A 9500-nucleotide genomic window follows, 5' to 3' on the forward strand; every position below is an offset into this window, starting at 1 on the left:
GGCTTGGTTCTGGCTGCTCCCTCCAGCCTGGCTTTAGCCCTCACTCAGGAGTTGTGTGTGTGTGTGTGTGTGTGTGTGTGTGTGTGTGTGTGTGTGTGTGCACATGGCCCTCCCTACAGCTGAGCAGGCAGGTGCACTGCACCCATGGAGGCCTAACCTCACCCCTGGCCACAGGATCCCCCACCCCCCTGCCCAGGGCTGCTGCTTAGGCTCTCCGGGGACTTCCCAGCCTGGGTCCCTGGAGGATGAGCTGTTCTCAGAGCCTGGTGAAGGCATAGAGGCAGGATCCTGCAGCGGATGCCACAGGTGTCGGCTGTGAACCCGGCGTTGGCACCAGTGTTTTTCTGGTGAGCATGAGTCTGTGCTTGGGTGATGGGAGAGGTGAATTTCTCCTTGGTCAAAGCAGAGAACTTAAAATGGAGACACGTGGCAGGAAAACCAGAAGAGGACACTCCTGGCACGGCAGGGGTAGAGAAATGCTGTCCCTGGCCTTGATGTTTTCATCCTGAAATTGGTAGAGACCTCACCCCCAACACCCTCTCTGTCCCCTCCCACAGACAGTGTGGGGGCCACAGGAGAAGTGACCTGTGGGAGAATGTGATTGGACAGATGCTTGGAGAAAGACCTCTTGGGGAAGTGGCTGTGAGCTCAGCTCTCTCAGGCATCACCTGTGTGGGTCTTGATCCCGGTGTCCCCCGAGCCCTGATGAAGCTTCACCTAAGCCAGATTCGTCCCTGTGGCCTTAGCCGTGGTGGGAGTGCCTGGGGAGCCTGTATCCCAGTCACTTGGGAAAATGCAAGCTTTGCCACCAGCGGTGACCTCGGAAGAGTGGCAAGGGCATGCTATGAGTCAGTGGCAGGCACCGGAAATAGAACGCAGGGTTTGGAGCTCCCACCTGCACCTGCGCCCTCCCCGGGGAGGGATCCCTTCCAGACTGGAGGAGCCATACTGCAGGGGAAACCTGAGGGCAAGAACCCCAGATGGCCAGCTTCAGAGGCCACCTGTCCTGTGAGGCCTGCTGGATGGTGGGATTTGACAAACCTGGGGGTTGAGGTTGTCCCAGTTCCCCCATCTTCAATACTCCTCAGTCTGTAGAGTACTTCCTGGCTTGGTTGCCCATGCTGCGACCTTGAGGAACCCCTAGAAGTCCCCCTTGTGGAGCCCGATCCCTGTAAGAGCAGTGCTGGACAGAGCTCTTCCTGCTGGGTTACCAGACTAGACAGTGAAATGAACCAAGCGGGCCAGTGCTGTGGAGCTGCAGCTTCTGACGCAAGCATCCTTTATCACCGTTCAAGTCCTGGTTACTCCGCTTCCAGTCTAGCTTCCTGCTGATGCACCTAGAAAGGCAGTGGAAGATGGCCCATGTTACCCACACGGGGGACCTGGGCAGGGTTCCTGCCGTTGGCCTGGCCCAGCCCGTGGGTGTTGTGGCCACTTGGGGAGTGAATCAGCAGACAGAAGGTCTCTGTCTCTCCCGTTGTCTCTAGCTCTCCCTCTGCCTTTCAAACAAGTACATGAGTATTATCTTTAATAAAAGAAACCACAGACTCCTAGGCCCCGAGGGATGCCACAATGTTGTGTGCCGGAGTGGGAATCTCCACGCAGCTTTGGCTATATGGCAGTGACATTGAGTTACCAGGTGTCTCACTCGGTCAGTTCCTCACCGCCTGGGCAGCAGGCAGGAGGCCGTCTCTGCAGCTCAAGACAGGAAGCACACTCTAGCCCTGTGTCCGGAACAGCTTAACTCTATGGAACTATGCTGCATGCTGCTGGGTCTCTGTCCCCCACTATCAGCAGGTGGAACACGACCGGGGGTGCCACCTGTTCGGCTCACACATTGTTTTAACTCTGTTTTAACTCTTCTGGCCCGCCTTGGCCCACTTCACTCAGAAACAGATGAAAACGAAACAATTGATCCTCTCACTTCCTCCCTGGAAAGTGAAACTTCCACCAGCCCAAACGGAGCATTATGGCTCTGGCCCGAGATTGCTCAGACATACTGCGTCCGCTCCATCAACGCCATGCAGAACCCTATAAACAAGGACCTTCACACTCCCTCCAGCCCTCCCCCCGGCTTGCCAAGTTTGTTTCAGTAAGTTTGGCCTCCTCCGGGGGCCCTCCAGGATTAGCCTGGACGAGTCCCAATCCCATTTATTCTCCTTCTTGGGCAAAGGATCATCACTGCTAGGTTAGGGTGTTTAGTGCTCAGGACAGCTAGGCTGGGAGAAAACTCAAAAATTCTCTTTTTGAAAAATTATTATTTGAAAGATTTGCACAGAGGGACAACACGCATGCACAATTTTCCACCTGCTGCTTCACTTCCCAAATGCCAGCTGCAGGATCGAGGCTAGCCAGCCAGGAGCCAGGAGCCTCATTCAGCTCTCCCAAATGAGTGCAGGGGCCCAAGCACTTGCATCTGCTGCTTTCTCAGGCTCCTTAGCAGGGAGCTGGATTGGAAGTGGAGCAGCCAGGATTTGAACCAGCAATAGAGGATGACAGAACTGCAGGCATTGCTTTAACATGGCACACCACAACGCCAGCCCTAAACTTACACATTTTTAAAAAGAATTCGTTTTATTGGAAAGAAGGATTTAAAGAAAGAAGGAGAGACAGGAAGAAAGATCTTCTGTCCACTAGTTCACTCTCCAAATGACCACAGTGGCTGGTGCTGTGCCGATCCAAAGCCAGGAGCCAGGAGCATCTTCTGGGTCTCTCACATGGGCCAGAGTCCCAAGGCTTTGGGCTGTCCTCCACTGCTTTCCCAGGCCAGGACACAAACAGGTGCCTGTATGGGATCCTGACGCATGCAAGGTGAGGATTTAGTCACTGAGCCATCGCACCGGCCGCAGCCTCATATTCTGAAGTGTCCCAAAACACAAGCAGTAGGTCTGGGAAAAGCAAGACTGAGAGCTAACAGCCTTGGCCTTGGCGCCAGCCAGCCTGCGCCCAAGCCCTGGTCCTGCCACCTCCTGGTTGTTTCTCTTCTGTGTGTTGAACACTCTCCCTGTATCCCAGTTGCCTCGCCTGTCAGGCAGGGAACACACCCACTCGGGGTCTACTGGGAGGGTAGAAGGAGATCGTCTCAAATGGGGTATGACATTGGAGAGGCGCCATATCGAGGGTGGGGATGTTTTTGTCATGTGGACGTCCTCTGCCCAGAAGGGAGTGGGCGTGGGACTGGCAGTGTATCCCACCCTGGTGCCTGGAGTTCATTCCTGCTCCAGCTTCATGCTAACGCACCCCCAGGGTGTGGCTCAAGTCACTGGGTTCCTGTCACCCTCATGGGAGACCTGCGGTGAGCCCCAGACTCAGCTTCGGTCCTGGCTCAGCTGCAGCTCTTTTGGACATCTGGGAGTGAGTTAGTGGGTGAGAGCATGTGTGCCCACTCTTGCCCTCACAGTTCGATTCCCCTGCACCCTCCCAGAACCACCCCCTCAAATTTTAAAACTATTCCTAAGGCAGGCACTGGACTCGATCTCTGGGTACCTAGGACAGAGCTGACAGTCTGGGTTCCTCGGGTGCCTCACAGCCTCCTCGGGTGACAGGGTTCCGGTGGCTGGCAGCTGGCAGCTCGAGGACTGGGCGTGGACAGTAGCCACCACATACACACCTGCTTCGTGTCAAAGGTAAGTGGAGGCAGGAGGGCCACCTAAGCTGGAGGGTCTGGGGAAGGGGACGTGTCGACCCCATCAACTCTTTCCTGAGTGGGACTTGGAGAAGGAGGCCAGACAATGCCACACTTGTGGGGGAACACACAGCGTTGCGGCTGGGGACTCCTGCCAGGCACTGCTCACCCTGTGTCATCCGCACAGCCTCTGCCTGTCTCCTCTGCATTTCTTGCTGTCCAGGCTTTGGTGCCTGCTCCTCCTGGCTGGCATGGTGCTAATGGCTTACATGACCGTGTTCTCCGGGCAGATGAGAAAGGGTCCTTGAAGTGGAGCCCAGCCTGGAGCAGGTGCTTCCTGTAACCTTGACAGTGTGTGCATGTACGAACAAGTGATGCTGAGGGCCGAGTTGTTTGGGAAAGGCCACTGGTGCTGCTGCTGCTGGCCTCTGTGGGCAGCCGCGCAAGGACCATGGATCAGGAGCCTCGTGGCTTCCCCTGGTCACTCATGGTCCTGAGAGTGGTGAGCCCGGCCACACTCGCTGACCCCTTACAAGACTCCCTGTGCCATCGCTGTCACCAAGCCCAGCCTTGGTGCTCTGGGTCACCTCGTCCCAAACACTTGAAAGTTCACCCTTCGTTTACTGCTCGTGTGGCCTGGGGAGGGCCTTGAGTCGCCATTGATTAGAATGCTTGAGGAAGGGTCTCAGAGCCTGAGCTTTCTGTTTGTTTGTTTCAGATTTATTTATTTTTATTGAAAAGGCAGATATGTAAAGAGAAAGGTCTTCCACCTACTCAGGCGGGTGCAGGGTTTTAAGGCTTTGGGTTGTTCTCGACTGCTTTTCCAGGCAACAGGCAAGGAGCTGGATGGGAAATGGGACTGCCAGGACATGAACTGGCACCTGTAACAGGCAAGGCTAGGATTTAGGCACTGGACCCAAGCCTGGGGTTTTGTTTTGTTTTTTTGTTTTGTTTTGTTTTGTTTTTTGTTTTAAGATTTATTTACTCAAAAAGCAGAGCTACAGAGAAGCAGAGCGCTTAAACCATCTTCCACTGCTTTCCCAGGTATATTATTGGGGAAACTGGATCAGAAGTGGAACAGCCAGGGCCCAGCGCAGTGGCCTAGTGGCTAAAGTCCTCACCTTAGACATGCTGGGATCCCATGGGGTGCCAGTTCTAATCCCAGCCACCCCACTTCCCATCCAGCTCCCTGCTTGTGGCCTGGGAAAGCAGTCAAGGATGGCCCAAAGCCTTGGGACCCTGCACTCATGTGGGAGACCTGGAGGAAGTTCCTGGCTCCTGTGATGTGGCATAACTCTGGCTGTTGCAGTCACTTGGGGAGTGAATCATTGGACGGAATATCTTCCTCTCTGTCTTTCCTCCTCCTCTCTGTATATCTGACTTTGCCATAAAAATAAATCTTAAAAAAAAAATAAAAACAAGAAGTGGAACAGCCAGGGCTTGAACTAGTACCCATGTGGGATGCTGGCATAGCAAGCTGTGACTTAAGCAACTGTACCCCTGTGGTGGCCTCTGTAATGCTCCTTTTATATCAGACACCACTGTCATCACTGAGTTATACTGAGGCCGTCACCCAGCCACCTCTGCCCCTCCCCCTGAGGATGCACACACCTCTGTGCCTGCAGGTGCAAGTCTCTCAGAGCGCAGGTTGGAAACCCGACAATACTGAAGGCAGAACAGTATAAAGCCACCAGAATTCTTTCTAGTAAATGTGGAGGTACACAAGAGGCTATTTTTATACGAATTCATGTGTGATTTGCATAAATTTGCATGACTTTCCGTAAACCGTCACCCTGAGTTCTTGAACAAATAATTCCTTGGTGTTGCCACTTGGTCTGTACCAGCCAAAGGCAGCAGCACGCTCAGGGATGACTCTGGCAGCCATGACCTCTTCCCTGTAGGTTGCAGTGGAACATGGGATCCCCGCAGAATCCCTGAAGCCCTCACAGGTTCAGGAGTTGTGGTGTTGCTGCAGTTGGAATCGTAGGAATAATGAACTCATATAGTGATGCCAGGAACTGTTCTGCTAGCCTCCATCTATGACCTTAACCTTCTGTATCATCCACAAGACAGGTTCCATCACCACGTCCATTTTACAGGTGATAAAGTGAGGCCCACAGGGTTTAAGCCAACATGTCTCCGCAGAGATTCAAACACAGCATTCTGGCTCCATTTGTTTCCACCTAAGTGTTCGTCTGAGCACCTCCTAAGAGCCTGATGGGATTTTAAGCATCAGGAACCCAGCAGTGAAAGAGAAAAGGACAATGTTTGTTATTGCAAAGCATTAGTCAGGGGCACTGGCTGGGGTAGGCTTGAGTTGCCAGAATAATGGAACCTGGAACTTTCTAGGCTGAAGAACTACAGGAGTGGAATGGAGTCATTGGAGCAGTGTGTCCTAGCTGGGGCAGTACTGCCCCATCACTGGGGTCCTGCACCTGCCTGGCAGCTGTCATATCCTCACTTGGAAGCAGGTCGCAGAACGGGAGGATAGGGGGCCACACCCAGGGGACTGATGCCCAGGTCAGCTGCCATGTCTCATTCCTTCCCATGAGTGTAAACCCTGCTCTTGGCCATGCTTCAAGCGGAGGTAGGGTCTTGGGTCTGGCCAAAGCCCAGAGAGGAGGGGAGGGTAGAAACGAAGAGCAGAGTGGGAAGGTCTGTAGAAATGCGGGGATTCTGAGCCATCAGTTCCCGGTCACTGTCCTTGACTGACCCCATCACTCCCACATGCACTGCCGTGGTCCTGGGAGCTGTACATGTGAGAGGCAGCCCAGGTCCAGCTCAGGTCCAGCTCAGGTCCAGCTCAGGTCCAGCCCAGGTCCAGCTCAGGTCCAGCCCAGGTCCAGCCCATGTCCAGCCCAGATCCAGCTCGGGTCCAGCTCAGGTCCAGCCCAGGTCCAGCCCAGGTCCAGCTCGGGTCCAGCTCGGGTCCAGCTCAGGTCCAGCTAAAGTTCAGCTCAGGTCCAGCCCAGGTCCAGCCCAGGTCCAGCTAAAGTTCAGCCCAGGTCCAGCTCAGGTCCAGCTCGGGTCCAGCTCAGGTCCAGCTCAGGTCCAGCCCAGGTCCAGCCCAGGTCCAGCTGAAGTCCAGCCCAGTTCCAGCTCAGGTCCAGCTCAGGTCCAGCTCAGGTCCAGCTCGGGTCCAGCCGAGGTTCAGCGGAGTAGCTAGGTACCTTGGCTGAGCCAGAGTCTGCTGGCTTTGAGCTTTGTGGAGTCTCCAATGCATTTTGTCAAGGAACTTTTATCTATTAATCATTTTATTATCACAAGACTTGTTCAGAGTACTAGGGGGCAGGTATTGTTGCCTGGCTTTGATGGCTGGGCGACTTGAGGCTTGGGAGTGCTCAGTTAAAACCTGTGGTGAGCTCCTGGGTGCTCAGGACAACTGGGTTACAAAGGCACTTGGCTGTGGTTCCACCACGAGACCCCAGCAAGCAGCATGGTGTGGTATGTAGCCACAGAAGCACTTAGGCTCTGTGGTGCACAGTGAGGCAAAGGTGTGCAAAACACGGCGGTACGAAGGAGCGCCCACCACCCGCCTGCTGGACAAGAGCCTCCCCAACACCTGCTCCACACAGTCATGCCCAGCTAAGCACAGGAAGGCCAAGCAGGTGTCCTGTGATCACCAAGGGTTTGTGCTCGTCGGGGAGATAAGTCAGCACACACTTGCCTCTCCCCGAGTCTCCCCTTTCCTGTGAGCAGGACCAACGGCCGTCATCCTCTGGTCCACGCAAGGGGGCTGGGAGGCATCCCTCTGTCACTACCCACTCATGAGTCGTTCATTGGTCTCTGCCATCAGATGACCTGGCAGGGTGTCCTGGTGCTTGTGTTCGACTGATTCTTACAGGGCATCGGGGCAGCCTCATTCTACCTCACTGTGCCTGCTCTGTCCTCATCATGTGGGCACTGACCAGCTGGCACCAGTACAAGAAGGCTGAGCAGAGGGCACTGGCCACCTGGCACCAGTGCAAGAAGGCTGAGCAGAATCCAGGGGGAGTGTTTGGTGCAGGAAGCAACAAGAGTGGTTATGAGGACTGTACTTTATTATTCATTATTACTAGTGCCTAATTTGCACAGTAAAACCTTTTTGCTAGGTGCCTGTGTGTAGTAGAAGGCATAACATAGATAGGGTCTCGTACCCCAGCGTCATCTGTGTGCCAGGAGCCTGGGGGGCTCTCCCTGTGTAAGAGGGGACAGCACTGATACAGGCGTTCCTTGTAGCCATCCTCTGTTGAAACATCGATGTTTTTAATAAAATCCCTGGGCATCGTAATCACCAGAAAATCCATTTCTTTCTTTTAATGGCAGAATGACAGTAAGAGGGAGCAAGAGACAAAACGAGAACCATCTTCCAACCACTGGTTCACTCCCAAAATGGTCACAGCTGGGATGTGCAATGTAAGCCAACCAATACGCAAGCAAGTTCTTAGGCTCAGTCATTTAAATATCAAACAACATGGATTCTTGCTTGATCTCCAGGAAGTGAGGAGACAAGAAGCATCTACAGCGGACTGACCCTCAGCGTGAAAAAATAAATTCATTTCCACTGGGAGAGAAAAAGAAATTGAATCGGGCTTGGTGGCGTGGTCTAGTGGCTAAGGTCCTCACCTTGAGCGCGCCCAGGATCCCATATGGGCACCGGTTCTGATCCCGGCAGCTCCACTTCCCATCCAGCTCCCTGCTTGTAGCCTGCGAAAGCAGTCGAGGATGGCCCAATGCTTTGGGACCCTGCACCCATGTGGGAGACCCGGAAGAGATTCCTGGTTCCCAGCTTCAGATCGGCGCAGTACTGGCCGTTGTGCTCGTATGGAAGATATTCCTCTCTGTATATCTAACTTTGTAATAAAAATAAATAAATCTTAAAAAAAAAAAAAAGAAATTGGATCTACTTTTTCCTAAAGTCCCAATGCCCCTTCCTCGCAAGGCTGCCCACAAGTGGCCACAATGACTGGAGCTGAGCCAATCTGAAGCCAGGAGCCTGGAGCCTGGAGCACCTTTTGGGTCTCCCACGTGAGTGCAAGGTCCCAGGCTTTGGGCCATCCTCGACTGCTTTCTCAGGCCGCAATCAGAGAGTTGGATGGGAAGCAGGGATTAGAACTGGCACACATATGGGATCTCAGCATGTGCAAGGCAAGGACTTAAGCCACTAGGCTACCACGCCATACCCTCAAATCACCTTTGGAGAGTCAGGCTCTGTGGAACAGTTAGTTAAGCCACTGTCTGTAGGGCCAGCATCCCGTAAAGGTACCAGTTCATGTCCCAGCTGTTCCACTTCCAATCCAGTTCTCTGCTAAAGTGCCTGGGAAAACAATGGAGATGGTCCAAGTGCTTGGGCCCCTGTAACCACGTGGGAGACCCAGAGGAATGTCTGGGCTCCTGGCTTCAGCTGCCACGACCCCAGCTATGAAGCAGTAGCTGAAACATCCATCTCCCTCAGTCTCTCCTTCTTTCTCTCTTCACAGTCACTCTGCCTTTGAAATAATCTTTTTAAAAAATCACATTTTAGAGAAAATGGACCACTGACGCCTGCATGATCATAGCCAATTCAGGGACGGCGTTGCCTAGGTCACTGACCATCGAACCGCGTGCCAGCATGAGTGTTGAGTCAAGGAACACCACGAGGAGGCACGCCGGAACTTCATGAGTAAGGGGCGTCTTGGCTGAACCCGAGCAATGATCCCTTCATTTTCAGACGTAACGCATGTTTCAACTTGTGTTACTTCCCCATCACTTTCTTCTATAAAATAGGAGGGAAAGTTCACATGGATGTGGGTCTCCCTGGTTTCTAGTGTTTTCCAACTGCCATGATCTAAGCCCTCCCACCATGGTAGATGCCAAGTTTCCAACATGACACCACTGGGTGCGGAGTTGGGAAGAC

This window comes from Ochotona curzoniae, unplaced genomic scaffold (assembly GCF_017591425.1).
Source record: "Ochotona curzoniae isolate NIBS_2020 unplaced genomic scaffold, NIBS_Ocur_1.0 contig_4792, whole genome shotgun sequence".
Taxonomy (NCBI): Eukaryota; Metazoa; Chordata; class Mammalia; order Lagomorpha; family Ochotonidae; genus Ochotona; species Ochotona curzoniae.